General features: G+C 34.8%; 1 long non-coding RNA gene across 1 annotated transcript; it reads left to right on the forward strand.

The window, feature by feature from the left end:
* The first annotated feature begins 6,108 nt into the window (after positions 1–6,108).
* LOC135222248 (uncharacterized) lies at positions 6,109–13,393 on the forward strand. The gene is made up of 4 exons (XR_010316242.1): positions 6,109–6,230; positions 8,659–8,780; positions 11,434–11,543; positions 12,772–13,393. It is a non-coding gene; the product is annotated as an uncharacterized LOC135222248 (long non-coding RNA).
* Positions 13,394–18,014: the final 4,621 nt, after the last annotated feature.

Consider the following 18,014-nt stretch of genomic DNA (forward strand, 5'->3'; position numbering starts at 1 on the left):
ATCCTAACAGGAAATGAAGCAATCAGCTGTGAGTTTTTCTCTAGTTCGTTTCTTCTTTTTTCCTTGCCTATCCACACGGGAACTGATGAACAATTCAGTTGGGAATTTTGTCTGCGCTGCAGGATTTTCCTTTGCGGAAATTCCTCGGGTAATTGCAATTTCGGGATACCGACCAAGAGTCGGGTGACAGTTCTTTGGAAATTTCTACCTAACTGGATTTGGAATCCAGATTTGTCAGAGTAATGGTTTTTCATTTCCATCTTAACATCGTTTCTTTCTCTCTCTCTTTATCCCAAGCCCAGTTAATATAGCGTAACGACATCTTGAAAGCTCAGAGTGACACATGTCCTGTAAGGATCGTGCAAATATTTCTTTTCTTTTTTTTTTAAACTAAAGCTTAAAGGGTCGATACGGATATTAGTCAGATAATTATTAATTAGTTTTGTACACTATATTAGAAATGTACATAATCGCACAAACACACGCATGTATATATATGTATGTGTGTGTGCTTGCGTGAGTGTATGTAAAGAATTAATCGCTAAAACGTCATATGGCTTTACTATACTACATGTCTATTCGCAAAGCAACGCGAAAGGAAACAAAAGACTAATGGAGTTTCGTGGAAGATTTTCTGCAATTCCAAGCATTCAAACTTCTCAAAGTAATTTTTCCCATATAAATGGGCAATTTCTTTAAACCAAAAGACATGAAGAGGGTAACTAACCAAGAGATCTTTGAAAGGTGAGAGCAGTCAAATATTTCCTTTTCTTAAATTCACTTTTGACTCTGACGAAATCATGAGGCCTAAAACGAATCACCCAACAATCAGCTAGAAAACTGCAGACAAAAAAACCATAATTATGATTGTAATTCACTGGACACTGAACATGCAGCAGTGTTATTGCAACGTGCGAACATTCCATCTTAACAAGAAAGATTCGCTCTTTTTTTTTTTTTTTTTTTACATATAATAATTCTCTTCGCATGAACAGCATCATTCAGGAAAGTAGATACTATATTCTATTAGGATTATTTCCCAAGGTTGTTTTATTCTCTACAGTAATTTCTGGTCAGTTTCCATTCTAATCAGGAAACAAAATTAATATTCTGTCGATTACAGAAGCACCGTCAACTTGTTCCTCAGTAGCCAGTGTGATGATAATAAGCAGTTTAGCACTTCTCATGATCTCCAATGCTTGAAGGGTCGCTAACGAGCAGCGCAAGCAGGCGACGGCTCAGTGCCCACAAACCGAGAGTGCTTAGTCCTAAAGTTCAGCTCTGAAGTTCCCTCTCATCTCATGTGTATCCCCACCACAAAACCCCCTACTTCAGATCGTGGGGATTGTAAGAGAGAAGTCTGTGACAATCGTTTCAAGGGATCAATTTATACTGATTTTATAGCTGCTTTTGCCTTGGTTAACCATAAGACTTTTGTCCACAGATTATGATTATCATTATAATGCTAGAAAGGTTGAATAGACGTTGAATTTCGTCGGCGCGATTTTACCCTTCTCGGTCATTGCTTATTTCTCTCTAATTTTGCCTTTAAGTGTCAAACGCAAAATCACGAATAAGTTCAAGGTGACTTTTTAGCCTTTAGCTAAGAAATTAGTCAAAATTATTAGTGTTCACAAATTTTAGGTTCGCGTTAATAATATCAGTATCATAGAAGGAATCTTATACAATTTCTTCATCCTCGGCAGCACCTGTTGTTTTTTCATGAACGACTTACTGAACAAAATCCAGATGAAAATAATACAGTAATACGTATCTTTTTCTTGATTGTTTAATGAAAGTGTTAACATAGTCATACTTTACATATTATTTTAAGTAGAAAAAAGGAAGATTCCATTGTTTTAACAAGGCAATACATCAAAACAAAGGGCAAATCAAATTTTATAAATCACTTTTTTACCAACACCGTCATCTTTATTTTTTCTTTCTATTACATTATGCTTAAGCATGATTATCTTACTAAAATTATAACTTATCAGGTAAAAATCCCAATACTAATTGGACATTTTGGGGGGTTTGGGGGTTGGGGGCTGGGGGGTGGGAGAGCCTGAGTTTCGGGGGCGCGAAAAAATATCATGAGTGCCACTTTGTCAAGTTAGCCATAGCTTCGACACCCTTGAGCTGATGCCGTTGACTTAAAAACCTAAAGAGGAGGAAGTGAAAGCATCTTGTCAACCTAGATATTCCACATAGCTCTTTCATGTAAAAGGAAAAGACATCTAACCTTAACAGAGGTGTGAAACAAATCAGATAATTGTATAGTCTGCTGGTTATGAGTTAAAAAGAAGGCTTGCTGAATCCATATTGTCTTGTATTCTCATTTCATGCCTCATTCTGTATAAAAAAATATTTGGCATTACATGACGGAACTTTCTACTTCAAGCTTTCTTTTAACAACACATAGTAGAAGTTACTAATGAGATTAGGATGCAAGAAAGACAGCCACTTTAGTGAATTTCGCATCCCTTTACAAGTGTTGGCGCTAATATCATGTGCTCTGACTTTTACCTATCCGCTTTCTCAATATTGCTGAAAAGTCTAAATGTCAGGAGTTTACCAAACTATTTATCTTCCAGATCAAACTGCTGGAAGAGATGCTTTTTCAACTTGAAGTATTTGGAACTTACAGCAACCCTGAAAGGTATAATTACGGTACTTACCATTCCCTACATGCTCATGGATCGTATGCACTTTGGAAGGAATAAAAATTTGAAATAATTTCCCCATGAAATATAAAGTTGTGAGAGTGAGGAGTGAGCGAAAGGCCATGGTACAATGGCTGTGGTTTAGTCCAAGGTTGGAGAACAAGATTTGAATTCAGTCACCTTCTCTCAGAGGGGTTGCCTGCCAAGGCTTTCGAGTCCCTTCTACCCACTGGTTTGATTTCGGAGTGTCCTTCTCCTAGAAGAGTTGCCTTCCAAGGCTAAAATCTCTTCTAACATAACTCGTTAGGCAGGGACGCCCCGCCCCGAAAGTGAATGTTGTTCAGAAAAGCCACATTAAATGATGAACCTCATATCTAGTCTTGAAAATCTAAAAATCAAGTTTTGCTTCTGCTCTCCCTCAGTTTTTCTTTTTCTTTGGGACTCGGTCGTTGGCATCCAGGGAATTCCATAACTCCGACATGAGACTGCAGAATGAATAATTTTCAGTAATTCGGCCGTGCATTTATAATTCATTAACTCCTGAGGGGCTCTTCCCAGGTTTCACTAATTTAAGATGTTTTGCGGAGTTCAAACAGAATCTACTATTAGAAGAAAAACTCTTAACGGTTACCTGGATCTTTTATTCACTAGTCAAAGGCCGAAAGCAGACCATTGAGAAATTATGGGAAAGCAGTTCATGTCACATTAATTTTAAATTGTTCACACATGCAATAACCCCATGTTTTAGCCGCCCCCGCCCCCAGCCCTTTTCTACCCCCTTTATTTGTTGTTGGTATCGTTGGCTAATAATTCAAAGATTAATTTGACTAAAATTTTTATGAAGAGCTGTGCATGAGACAAGACAATTTCACTAAACTTTGGATGAATAAGCTATTTGGAAAGGAAATGAAATGTTCAGTAAATGCAAAATGATACAGAACTCTCACAAAATGTTAAGATCTTAACTAATTAAGTGCATAATGGACATTAATTACACTGGTCTGGAAAATATATTATTGGAAAGCATGCTTCATTTAACCCAAACCTTAAAGTTGTCCCCTTGATAACTATAAAAATAACCACACAGACTTACAATTTGCATATATCGGGTACTATGTATGTATATTAATATGAACGTATGTTTAAAATCCGCACAACACATAATGTACGCATATGTGTGATATACCATATAGAACAAATGAAACACGGGATAAATGTTCAGCTTCATCTTTAGTCGAAGAGCAAGTTATATTAACGGACCACTGACCTGGGTTACAAATGAAGTAAAAGCTCCTTCGTTTTCTGTCAGGTACAAATATTTCTTTAACCGTCCGTTTGTCCATTGGCACAGTTACCCTACGATATATGATGTAAATTTCTATCGCTCTGAGACTTATTGAAGATGTCCCATGGAACTCAGGACGAAACGAATTAAAACCTTGCAGTTCATTCCTACCTGTGGCACACACATATATATATATACACACACACACACACACATATATATATATATATATATATATATATATATATATATATATATATGTGTGTGTGTGTGTGTGTGTGTGTGTGTATGTATGTATGTATGTATGTATGCATGTATGTATATACATATACATATATGTGTGTATAATCAGATAAATAGACAAATAGATAATTTGTGTGTCTGTTTGAGCACGAATAGTGAATTGGACATTGAATGATATTTGTAGCTCATATCTGTGAATATGAAAAAAGTCACAGGTGTATACGTGATGGAGGTGGAATGAGATTAATTCAAATTGCAGAACCTGAATTAGACATGTCTGTCTTGTATACTCTTGCAAGAGATCTTTCTGTTTCAGAAAACACTGGAATTTCGTTTCAGTGAGAGCATAATATATATATTTGCATATGCATACATATGTACATACATATTAAGAAAATTGTCATTTACCCGTTCATACTTAACAGTTAAATCGAGGATGAACACTCAATAGAAAACTCCCTCAACTTTACTCTACTCAAACACCTATACAGAATGTTCATCATCAGTATATCTACAATGGCTGCTCTATTCATATCAGTCCTAATTTTCTTTTTTTTTTTCTTTTTTTGTCTTCTTTTTTTTTTTTTTTTTTTTTTTTTGGGGTTCCAGATGTCAGACCTAAGGCCTTTTATTCGTATGTATTAAAACTAAGTAGTATCAAATCTTTCATACGATTTTGATAGTTTTACTAGCTGTGCCGTCACTTCAGATAATTCTTTTTGTTCTTCAACAGATCTACGTGGATTCATTTTGCTTTTATTCTGTCAACTTCATTTTCCTCCCCCTTCTTCTCCTCCCTTCAGCCCTTTCCTCAGTTCATTCTCCGACGTTCAACTCTGATGGAATTGATCTTTACGATGCCATCTGGAACCGTTCCAAAGGAATCTGCAATATGTCCCAACTTTCGTCTTTTCCTGTCTTCCTCTTTAAGTCCTCTTCGGCCATTACTCTCAATTTCGCCTCTTCATGCGAAACTTTTTTCTGCAGAGAATCAACTTTGGCTTTGCTCTCAAACCCTAAGTGAGACAGGATTTATCTCATCCAACTTCACATGTTTCTTGAAACTGCAGCTTCCCGAGTGTGTGTGTGTGTTTGTTTGTTTGTTTGTGTTTTACCTGCTCGATCGAGTGACGATTTTCAGAGCAAGAGCCCGTGCTGGCACAAGGCCAGCTTAATCTTAAACAACAACAACCACTGGAATTCAGTCCCTCAGCAGTTATCGCTTGATAATGTCCTGTCGATCAGGAGGAAACGTCGCGTGAGAGAGAGAGAGAGAGAATTGTATAAGTAATAATAAATCAAATGACTCAACCGAATTTTACCATGCCCTTTGGTGCGTTGCTCGCCAGTCTAAGCAACAACAAGAAAGCCGTCATCAAAAAGATAGAGAAGACTCTTTACAAGATTTAATAGTGCTGAAGCAGCAGTCATTTTTAACAAAACATGTCTACGAGAGGGTTTCCTTCCGAAATATTATTATTATATTATTATTATTATTATTATTATTATTATTATTATTATTATTATTATTATTATTATTATTATTATTATTATTAGGAAACGATTATATTCTCTCCCGTTTTCTGCAATTCCATATATGAATAAATATATCCTCTAACAAGGAACAAGTCATATGACAGCAAAAAATGCTTTTATCAATTTAATTTATAACCAGCAGTTGCAATTAATATCACTGTATGCTGGAAAGGGAGATTGATGTGCAGAGAAGAGAGAGAAAATAAAATTAAATCCATCAAGGTTTATCAAATAAACAAGGTTTTTAAAATGAAACAATTCTAATTGATTAATTAAAAAGATACGGGGATGTCTAGAAATTTCGTCGTTCTCACTTGTAGTTCATATGTCTGCCGCAAGGTTCTGGTTGAGGTGCTTTGTAGTCCTTGGATTTGGGAGGGAAGAAAATGTGCAGAAAGAGTTTGGCGTTTATTTGCTAGTTGGAACTGACAGAGTATGGAGGTGCTCGATAAGACCAGTCATTTTAGAAGATTTATTATTGCTTGCCTGGATTTGAATTATGAGTAAGTGGACTTCCTTTTTTTAATTTGCAGATTACTTTTATGGAAGATTAACGCAAAAGGCAAGAGTTCGTAGTAATTGAGGTTCAAAAGTTTAATTTAGCTTTAAAAATCTGGTAAGGAGGCATGTATTTTCAACAAGGCTTGGGCAATCCCTTTTCCATTATTTCACCCGTGTTGCTTATTGTGTGGGCTCGTGTTTAATTGAGTAAGATTCCATTATTTATTGGAGACGTGGTCTAGTTGAAAATGTTTCCAAATGTAAAATGGAGGTAATTCGACCAAAACTTCTTTTTATACTATTAACACTAGATACAAAAAAATTTTGTAACGCCAGATAACTCACATCAATCAATTTATCCTTGGAGTACACGTAACCAGGTGCCTTTCCCATAAATCCGCCACTGAATGTTGGTAAATTTTAGTTACTATGTTGTAATCTTGGTTAGTAAAGCATGGGTTATGAAAGATAAGACAACTAGATGGTAAAACCACTTCAGTAAACCAGCTGTCGTCGAGAACAAATATTGCAATGATTGTGTGAATGTATTACTTTGCTTATCATATTACTTATGGGGCCCTTAGTGGATTGTTTCAATGGCTAAAAGTAGGAGCATTCAAGCAATGATAAAACGGTAGTATGGAAGCGTTTCGGTAATTCTTAGTGTTTCTTTGCTTATTACAAACACCATTTTCTATATTGTTTAACTAAAAGAATTATATCTTAATAAACGCCATCTTCGGCAGCCTTCTCGTTTAGGTTCATTTTAATTTAAAGCTTATTAGGATACTTTCTCTTAATTATTTGATTCAGTTTTAAGATTATAATACTGCAAAATACTTATAAATATCTAATTACCTTGATATTCTTGATATTGGAAGGATGCAGAAATTATGTATTGCTATATTTTGGAGGTATTTCAGATACTACGTTACCTTTTAATGCTGCCCAGTATTTTTTTTATGACAGTTAAGAGTTAGCCAATGAGATTTTTTCTTGATTTGTGACACGACTAATGAAATTCTGTGCTTTGGCTAGTAGCCATATAAGAAAAAGTATTTTTTGTACTTGGTTATAGGTTTATAAGTAACATTTACTTGTAAGTTTAGTAGGTTTTTTAATGTTGGCCAAGTTCTTTTAACGTTTCTCGATAGGGCTGAGGATGGTATTGATTCCATAAGTTTTTATGGCCGTGATCTCATTACTCATTCAGTTGGCTCAAAACAAGCTGCTTTTTTTTTTTTTTTTTCTTCAATCTTCAGTTGTGATATAGCACTGACATACTCAGGTGGGAGTTGCTTGAAAACATAACAAAAGTAGGATATATTAGAAAGTGAAGCAGTTGGTATTAATTATGGTTGAAATAACCTCATTTTATGAAATTCAAGTATTGTATCAGCTGATGCCAGACAGTAGACAGATCTGACTTATGATGCTCATTGGCAGCACCACAGCATATTACACTTTCATACAATTTGGTGGTTTCTGGTAGTTGTGTGAAGGACAAACTTTACCATGGATTCATATTGGGTTTTGGAAAGACATCTTTCCTATTCATTCTAGGAATTATTCAGAGATTGATCCCCTCATTGCAGGAAGTTATTCCGTAGGATTGACTTTTATTTCCTCAATCTCTAGTTCTCTGTGAAGTTGGCTTCAAGACTTCCAGAACAGTGAAAGATAAATGAGATGCTAAGTAACACCTCACTATAACGGATAGATATCCGTGAGTTTAACAAACAACTAAACTGGCTCATCAGTATGTGAAACTGTCGCTAAGCATGTAAATACGAAACAAAAAAAACTAGTAAATGCCAAAACGTTCAGTATCAGTATCAAGTAACGATACCATATGTTTGCAATACATCTGCCTAGTTTGCCATGGCGTGTACCAGTAATCATGACGCCATCTATATATAGAAAAGATGCTTGGTGTAGTGACTTTATTTAGCAAACATATGGTGGAGCAATGTGTTCATAAATCCAAAGATGCTTTTGTTGTCTTACAGTAAAAGATTAAGGAGACCCAAGGATTCAAGTACTGATGTTAGAATTTTGTTTATCATGCTTCATTCACCTTTTTTTTATCTTAGATCTAATTCATTCTTCCTTTCTCTAATAATCCTTTTAATTCTCCTCCACCCCTTCCCCCCCCGGCTCCCACCTCATATTCCTCTTCCAGTTAGGTTATGGAGAATGTAGTCTTTCCTCCCTAATTAGAGTTTCAAAGTCTGTGTGGATAAAGAAGGCCTCTCCTCACATCTTTATTATGAGTAGGAGTTAAGCATTTACCGCTCATTCAGTTGAGTTCCAATGGATCACCGTTTCAAACTTGTTTACGTTTTGACGCTGAAGACGATGAACTGTTGTAAAGGTCAGCAGGTTTCAAATAAAACAGTAATGATTTTTACCAATGCATTTTGTTTTCAGAGTGGAATGTGAAAATACGTCAACCCAATCGTGTTACAAGAGGTTTGTGAACGAGGATCAAGTAGCTCTTATCACGAGTGACCCCCCGAAGTATCACTTCACTGATTTCTGCTACCGAAGAAGTAAGTTAAAATTTGGTTTCTCGATATTTTAAATGAGTGAACAGTATAAGTCTCTATCCCTCAGAATCTTAGATAGCTCCAAATATTTGCAGCTGACATAAATGTTCAAAGAGTATATACCGTAACAGGTCCAGAATATGTTAACGTAGCGGAAAATGCTGACATTGGTCCGTGCTCTGATAATGAAAGTGTCAGACATTAACTTTGAAGGCAATGATCATTTGTGTAAGTCATTTCAACCCATTTTCTTAGAGTTGATAAGTGAATAGATATGTAAGTGAAATGGCTTAACATTGTGGAATTGAGCGATTTGCCGGTGAAATGTTTAAAGAAGATACATACTGCATTGCACAAGCGTCGTCTTCGCCAGTGTTTCAACCAGAATTGAAATCAAGATGATTTATAAACTTATGTCACTATCTAGTAATCAATTATTATGCAGTAATGAGTAAATTTAATGAGCTAATTCATAATAGTTAATACTGTTCTCCCGAATCAGTTACAGCAAAAAATAGTTTTGAGAATCATACGCTAAGTATTAAAAAAGTCCTGTATTTGCTCATTTTCGATCGTACTTAATATACTTGAGATACTGCGAATCGAGGTAAATGATCCACAGCTGTTAATAACTATTAGTGTTAAAAGGAAGCCCCAGCGTAGCAGATGACTTACGGACTGAGACTTGAGCGAGAGATTATTCGTAGTTTTTAAGCAAAATGCAATTTAACTGGCACGTTGGAGCTTTTGAAATATTGGTAAATTTTAGTTGCTATGTTGTCGTCTTGGTTAGTAAAGCATGGGTTATGAAAGATAAGACAACTCGATGGTAACCACTTCAGTAAACCAGCTGCCGTCATGAACAAACTTTGCAATGATAATTATTGTGTGGTTGTATTACTTTGCTTACCATATTGCTTATCTGGGGTTCCTAGTGAAATGTTTCCTTGCTTATCATTACATACACCATTTTCCAAATTGTCTAACTAAAAAATTATATTAATAAACACTATCCTCTGGCTGCCTTCCCCTTTAGGGTCATATTACTCTAAAGCTTAATAGGATACTTTATCTCTTAAGTATTTGATTCGGTTTTAAGATAATAATAAAAAAATACTTGTAAAGGTCTAATTACCTTGATATTCGTGATATTGGAATGATGCAGAAACTTTTTTTATTGCCATATTTTGGAGGTAATTCAAATACTAGTTAAACTTTTAATTCTGCCCTATATTTTTTTATTATAGATAAGAGTTAACCAATGAGATTTTTCCTGATTTGTGACACGACTAATAAAAATCCGTGCTTTGGCCAGTAGCCATGTAAGAAAAAGTATTTTTTGTACTTGGTTATAGGTTTATAAGTAACATTTACGTGTAGGTTTGGTAGGTTTATTAATGTTGGCCAAGTTCTTTTTCCGTTTCTCGATAGGGCTGAGGATGGTATTGATTCCAGACATTTTTATGGCCGCTGGGAATATACTGACTTGCTGGGTTAGGAGTTGCTTGAAAGCAATACAGAATTAGGAGATAATAGTAAATAAGCGGTTGGTATTAATTAGGGTTGAAATATCCACATTTTCTGAAGTTATAGTATTGTATCAGCTGAGGCCAGAAAGTAGACAGAGCTAACTTGTCATACTGATTAGCAGCACCACAGCCTATTACAATTTCATACAATCTGGTGGTTTCTGGCAGTTATGTGATAGACAAACTTTGCCACAGATTCATATTGGCTTTTAGATAGACATTATCCTTCTTGTCCATTTTAGGAATTATTCAGAGATTGGTCTCTTAAGTACAGGAAGGTATTCCGTAGGATTGGCTTTTATTTCCTCAATTTCTAGTTCTCGGTAAAGTTGGCTTCAAGACTTCCATAACACAGTGAAACCAAATGAGATGTTTTGTACAAGACCTCACTAAAGCAGATAATATCCGTGATTTTTAACAAACGACAAAAACTGGCTCATCAGTATGTGAAATTGTCGCTGTGCATGTAAATAGTAACAAAATAACCAGTATCAAATGCCAAAGTGTTAAATATCAGTATTAAGTAGAGATACCGTATGTTTGCAACACATCTACCTCGTTTGCCTAGCCGTTTACCGATAACCATGACGCCATCTATACATATATCTAAGAAAAGGTGCTGGTGTAGTGACTACTTAGCAGAAACCTATGGTAGAGCAATATGTACTTGAATCAAAAGATGCTATTGGTGACTTATGGTAATACCATAACCTTCAGGAGACCAATGGATTCAATTACTGAAGTGAAAAATTTGTTAACGCCTAATTCAGTTTTCGTATCGGTGATAAAATTCAGTCTTTCTCTGATAATCCATTTAAATCTGATCCCCCACCCGATATTCCTCTTTCAGTTAGGTTATGGAGAATGTAGTCTTTCCTACTTAGGTGTTGGTTTTAACCTAGAGTTTCTATCTAGTCGATAATGCCTCACCTCACCCTTTAATACAAGGAGTTGTTAAATTGGCCATTTACTGTTCATGCACTTGAATACCTATTGATCTGCATTTCAAACTACGTTTACGTTTTCGCACTGAAGATGAACTGTTGTCAAGGGTTGCGTATAATGAAGGTCAGCATGTTACAAGTAAAGCAGCAAATATGTATATTTATCAATGCATTTTGTTTCAGAGTGGAATGTGAAGAGACTTCAAGCCAGTCGTGTTACAAGAGAGGTCTGTGAACGTTGATCAACAAGTGACCCCCGAAGGATTACTTGACTGATTTCTGTTACTTAAGAAGTAAGTTAGAATTTGGTTTTTCGATATTTAAAATGAGTGGATAGTGTAAGTCTCTATCCTTTAGAATCTTATGTAGCTCCAAAGACTTGCTGCTGACATAAATGTTCAAAGAGTATATACCGTACACAGGTCCAGAATATGCTAACATAGTGGGAAAAGCTCTCATTTGTCCGTGCTGTAATAAAGAAAGTGTCAGACCTTAACTTTGAAGGCAATGATCATTTGTGCAAGTCATTTCAACCCATTTTCATAGTTGAGAAGTGAATAGTCCTAAGGAAAATCGGTTTACATTGTGAAATTGAACAATATGCCAGTGAAATTTTTAAAGAAATTACACTGTATTACACAAGCGTCGTTTTTGCCATTGTTTCAACTAGAAGTGAAAACGACAAGATGGTTTGTAAACTTGATATGTTTACTGGATGTTATCATCAGTAATGAGTAAATTAAATGAGCTTGTTCATAATGAGTTATACAGTTCCCCCGAATCCATTACACAAAAAAATTTTTTTTTTTTTAGTTTTGAGAAGCATATGCTAAGCATAAAGTCCTCTATTGCAAATTTTCGATCGTACTTAATATGCTTGAGATATTCGAATGGAGGTAGATAATCCACTGCTGTTAATAACTATTAGTGTTGAAAGGAAGCCCCAGCGTAGCAGATGATGTAAATTAAGGAGTGAGATTTAAACGAGTTTGAGATTATTTGTGGTTTTGAAGCAAACCAGCTGCCGTTGAGAATTTTGCTTGTTATATTGCCTATCTGGGAATTTTAGTGAATTGCTTCAATGTTTAATAGTAGGGGCATTAAGTGTTGTAAGGAAAGTGTTTAATAGTAGGAGCATTCATGTAATGTGTTTTAAGGCAGCGTTACATTTTATAAAAGTATTGTATTGAAGTTTTACCTTGAAACTCTACTTCAAGCCCAAGATTCAATATAAGCAAGGTTTAAGAGTAGGAGCGTTTAAGCAATGGTAAGTCTGTTGTATGGAAGTGTTACTTTGCTTATTATATTGCTTATTGTGTTTGTAGTACCATAAAACCAGTGTGTTTGAGTAATGAGCATTAAGCAAAGGAAAATCTGTTCATGAAGTTTTACTCTGCTGATCAAGTTGCATCCTCTTGATTTATGATCAAACTTCAAATATGGAGTTAAAACACTGAAGCGTTCCATATTGTTAAATACCAATCAATCAAATGACCCTAATTATGGTTTTCCTTATTCCAGGAAGTAAAGCGTTTGGAGTGTGGGGCCAGATTCATTCAACAAAAGCAGCAAGAGTGGGTACTAGCTTTAGTGCTGCTGTTTCTACCCTGGTGAAAAGACTCGCTCGTCTTCTTTCACAGCTACGTTGAAGTCTCCCGTATCTCTCGCCCACGTTTCGTACTAGCCTGCCTTTCGTTTAGCTTTTCCTTTAGTCTCGTTTCCGGCTGTTGCACACATGCAAATTCTCCTTGACTAAATGTCCACATTTAGGTTTTGAGGTGAGAGGGAAGCTGGTAAATGAGTGCAGGTTGTTAAGGAAATTATTAGGAATGTGACAGTACATGTTTGGGAAACAGGCAAGTTTGAAATGTGATTTAAAATAACATTGATATCTTAGAATTATTTTGTTAAAAAAAATTTAATATTGTACAAAAACTAAATATTAACGTCTGAGCATTATATATATACAAATATTAACGTCTGAGCATTATATATATATTCTAATTTGTTGTTTATTGTTGTAGTAAATTTTATCACATTTGAAATTGTAATAAATACAATTACATTAGTAGAAAACTGTAAAAGCAAGCTAAATAATCAAATTTTATTATTTTTAATTTACAAAAATATACTGTCATGTACATTTATGTCTACACTTTTTGCCCTTTCTACATATTTGTATTTGATTGGTTCAAGAAATAAATTGTAGTACTGTTTCCTTCCCTCCATTAGCATTTAACTATAATGTACTGTTGTTATGGAGCATTTGTTTAATAGTTCATCAAACCGTACACTTATTTTTTTTTTTTTTTTTTTATTATTTTTTTTTTTTTTTTTTTTTTTTTTTTTTTTTTTTTTTTTTTTGGCCATTTCTCCGATGCACGAACTCGAGAGACACTTGTACCTGCAGCAAAATTTTAAAATTAGTCCAGCTTGATTTCTCCACAATTAGCTTCAACATGATATTCGTTTATTTTTAACATCAACATAATGCAGTAAAAATCTTTGGTCTCCGAATGTAGTAAAAATCTTTGGTCTCCGTCCTCCAAGGAAGTTAAGTGTTTCGTTGAACCAAGCACAAAATATACACAACCATCCATTAACAAAAAAATATAATTCGCTAGAGTTGTTGAAGTCATCTTATGAGGTAATATGTCGGTGATCCCTTCATTATCTTTAGAATCCGTATTTCATAATTGGGAATTCGATGACTACTGAAAGATAAGTATTTCCTTATTAATTTATGCTTAGCTCAACCAAACTGTTGTCTTTGAACACGGGCAAGTCAACCATACTGTTGTCTTTGAACACGGGCATAAGTTCGTGGTCCTTTTTACCACTTGGTCAAGCCATCTCAGTCTTTTGTAAGAGAATACCGACACGACTTTTGTCTTGAAGATCTTTGATATTCAATACATAGTGTTAAAGTATAAAACCTAACTATACCCCAGATGATGTACAAAACTCTATGAAAAATAAAATGCTGCCAAATATTTTTAATACTGCAGTTCCTCCCTGACTAAGAATAATTTAATCTTTTCAAGCTACAATAAATTGTTGCATTAGTTATATAACAACGTATCACTATCAAACTTGTAAAATATATTTGTCCAAACATCAACAATTTGGCATCTACGGAGTCCAAATTGTATCTAAATAATAAATACAAAGCACAAGTTAAACCCAAATAAATAACACGAGTTCAAACTAAACTATCACTTCACAGACATCCTAAACTCAAACTAAACATTCTCTTCAGACTTCCTAAACTTCACTCATTTCCAGCAGTTTGTGCGCTATATTATTTACCGTTTATTCTTTGCAATCAGTGGTCTATGACATAATCGGCATACCTACGTTCATTAAGTATATAATCTTGTGTAGTATCGGTTAAATGAAATAACTGCACGAAGCTGTATATCAAAATATGGCATTTATAAGTAGTTTTTTCCAATTTTTTTGGAAATGTTCACAAAAGTTTACCGAACAAATTCTTCAAATTAAATCTCGATTACCTTTAATATTAAAATGGCGCATAAATGTGCTATTGCCTTTAGTATTACACAAGTCTCACTTTTTGTGTCGACTTCAAAACGCTCTCCATTTATCATTATAATGCAAATTATCCACGATCTTAACACAAAAAAAAGCCAATTTAGCATCACTAATCTAATAAAATTAGAGATTAAGATGTACAAGTTATCCTTCAGTCTCGACAATACATGCTATAAAACCTATTGTACAGACAACCATTTTTAAACAAAGTAAGAGGACTATATATAAACCGATTCATTTTCATTGAACAGACTTAAAGGGAAAGCAATGTTCAGCAAACTGACATCTCTCATCAGGATATCTGAAACTCGACTAAATGACTTCATGATTCTTAAAATACCTAACTTTCATTTTACTGGTGCTACCTTATTTCAAACCTCTAAAATCTGATTTATTTTTTTTTTATTCCAAAGTACAGCCACCGTGATTGCAACGGGTGGGTCAAATGATAAACGTAATACTACGCTCGTACCGAGGTGGGGGTCAAGGGGGTCGAACGACCCCCCCAAATTTTTGGAAGTCCATATTTTCTGTGACTATCCTTTCATTGAACTGTACTTAAAAAGGAATAAATCATTATTTTTTTTTGTTAAAGTATATAACACAACAAATAAAGTAAAATGCATGTTATCGTTAATATAATAAATGAATCAATTAATAAAACCAGGCATATTCGTGAATTTCAGTGCAAACTTTCAACATATGTAAAATTCTGTTAACCAAACTCAGTAGTTTGAATAACATATAATCGGGTAGAAGGGCATAGACCGCATGCCCAATTTTTCTTCTTAATGTAACTAAAATAGCATTTTCAAGTATTTCATCTTGTATATACATATGTATGCAATGATATTTATAGAAGAGAAGGTCCAGTTTTGGGAAAACGCCCCCCACCCCCATAAAAAAAAACTCTAGGTACGGGCCTGATTACAAGCAGAAATTACAAAATCTAATAAGAAAATGTTAGTAACCTCATTCACAAAGGCAATAATTTTCTTAATTACAAATTATTACAGACTTCCTAAAGCGTCCACGCCGACTTTCTAAAGAGCGCACACCGAATATGCCAATTACACATCACAATCCACGTTAATTCAAGCTCTAAAATAGTTCAATAGCTCCATTTTTCTTAGGACCTTCCCACACTAAGTACTCTGCTTATATACCTATTCTCATAGAACTACTACTTACTGTGTGACTATCTGCAACACATATCACAACTTGAAAATATTAAAATCCCCATCCAAGACACTTAATCTTACCGACCATTAATGTCCAGCCCAGCCATAAGACCTATTTTGTATTCGATGCCCATCCCAGCTACAAGGCCTACTATATATTCCATGTCCATCCCAGCTACAAGACCTACTATATCTTCCATGTCCATCCCAGCCACAAGACCCATTCTATATTCCATGTTCATCCCAGCCACAAGATCTATTATATATTCCATGCTCATCCCAGCCACAAGACCCATTATATATTTCCATCAGTTTACTAATCTGTAAATAACGAGCCACGATAAAAATTGGATTAAGAAAAAGTTCAGCTCCTGTTGACACTTCGTTTAATAGTAAACCATGAACCTACACAAGTATTTCAAACTATATTTAAAATGGTAGAAACCTCAGTAACTGCATTACTCAAATTAAGAGTTTCACCAAAAAATTGTATTTTTAACTTGCTGATTTAATTTCCCTGCTGTGTGTGTACCTATAGAACAAAATTAAGTTTTCTTAATGATTTTGAAGTCAAACAGTTAAGGCAAAACGGAGATCTTCACAATAAAAATTTGCCTTAAAAGTAGTTTCTCGATAGCCAGGAACAGTTAAATTAAGCAAGTCATGATCAATTTGCAAACGACCAGCTAATAAGTTTAGCATTTGAGTACCAAGCCTTTTAAGCTAAAAATTTTGAAAATCAAAAACTTGCTCATTCAAATTAACTTTTCTACTAACACTTAAATAAAACTTTCAAACAATTCCCAACTTTTTTAAGTTAAGGTAAAAAAAATAAGGTGGTACATTATACAACTGAAACTGTGTTCCAAGTAAAATCCTGTCAAGACTATATTCTGAATTAATTTCGTGCCAGTATGTAATCCTCCTTAAATTATGTGATGGGCCATCCTTCAAGTTTAACCTCAAAGATAAAAAAAAATAAATAAATAAATAAAACCACCACCCACATCATTCCTGTATTCTCCCCTAGTTCAAAATTTTATTCGAAAAATTATCCAGCTCCTAACTCTTCAGGCTTGAACTTTAAGTACACTAAACTTGCTCAAACAGATCATTTGTACACGGCATCCTACAAGTCCCCTGATTACCGCTTTCCTAAAATATCGTTAACTTAAGCTTCCTTATGCTGCCTTTCGCACAAGATAAAGCAATCTAGTGAGTCATGGTAATGGAGATGTCCCTCACCTCAAAATTCAACCATACTTATCTCCACGTTCCACACAATTTCCCAACCGTTTCATTCTCATATACATCAATTCTTCACCATTGAAAGTCGAAACATGATTTCATTCATACCAGTTCTTTCAAGAAAAAAAAATCTCCCGCAGAGCATCATCTAATCAAACAATCACGTCCATCTCAACTAAGAGACCAAGCTTAATCCATTAAGCTAAATTGAGATATGTACTGTTAAGCTAGGTTACGTATTTTTAAGCCAGACGTCTATGGGAAACCCAAAGTCTCTACAATTAAAGATTCATTTTATACGTAAAAGCTTCTCGTTGGCCACGAAATGTCAACCAAATGAAGTCCTGGTCAGTTTCCAAATAATGACCAGGTTTTGAACAAAAGTTTTTGCGTACCTACCACCTCCGCCAATAACATTCAGATGCTGCAAAAACATTCAGTCCTAACACCAGTCAAGTACTTCGAAAACAATTCGCAACACTAAATGGAGATTATTCTTTCGATAGAGAATAAAATTTCTTGTATACGTACTTAAATCTTGCTCCATTCAACGCTTTAAGTTAGCAACTTCCTATCAACGTGACAGACAGCAGTTCAGGGAAATGTCCTTAATGAAGCACTTTCCTTTATGAAGTTCATTCGTATGTAAGTGGGATAAACTGCACCGTTTAAAGTGACCATTGTATTTAATCGAGAACTTTTTTTCCATTTTTCCTTATGTCTAACAAACTACATATCTTAAACATTCCGATTTTTACAACAGAATATGTTGAAAAGAAG

This window comes from Macrobrachium nipponense, chromosome 3 (assembly GCF_015104395.2).
Source record: "Macrobrachium nipponense isolate FS-2020 chromosome 3, ASM1510439v2, whole genome shotgun sequence".
Taxonomy (NCBI): domain Eukaryota; kingdom Metazoa; phylum Arthropoda; class Malacostraca; order Decapoda; family Palaemonidae; genus Macrobrachium; species Macrobrachium nipponense.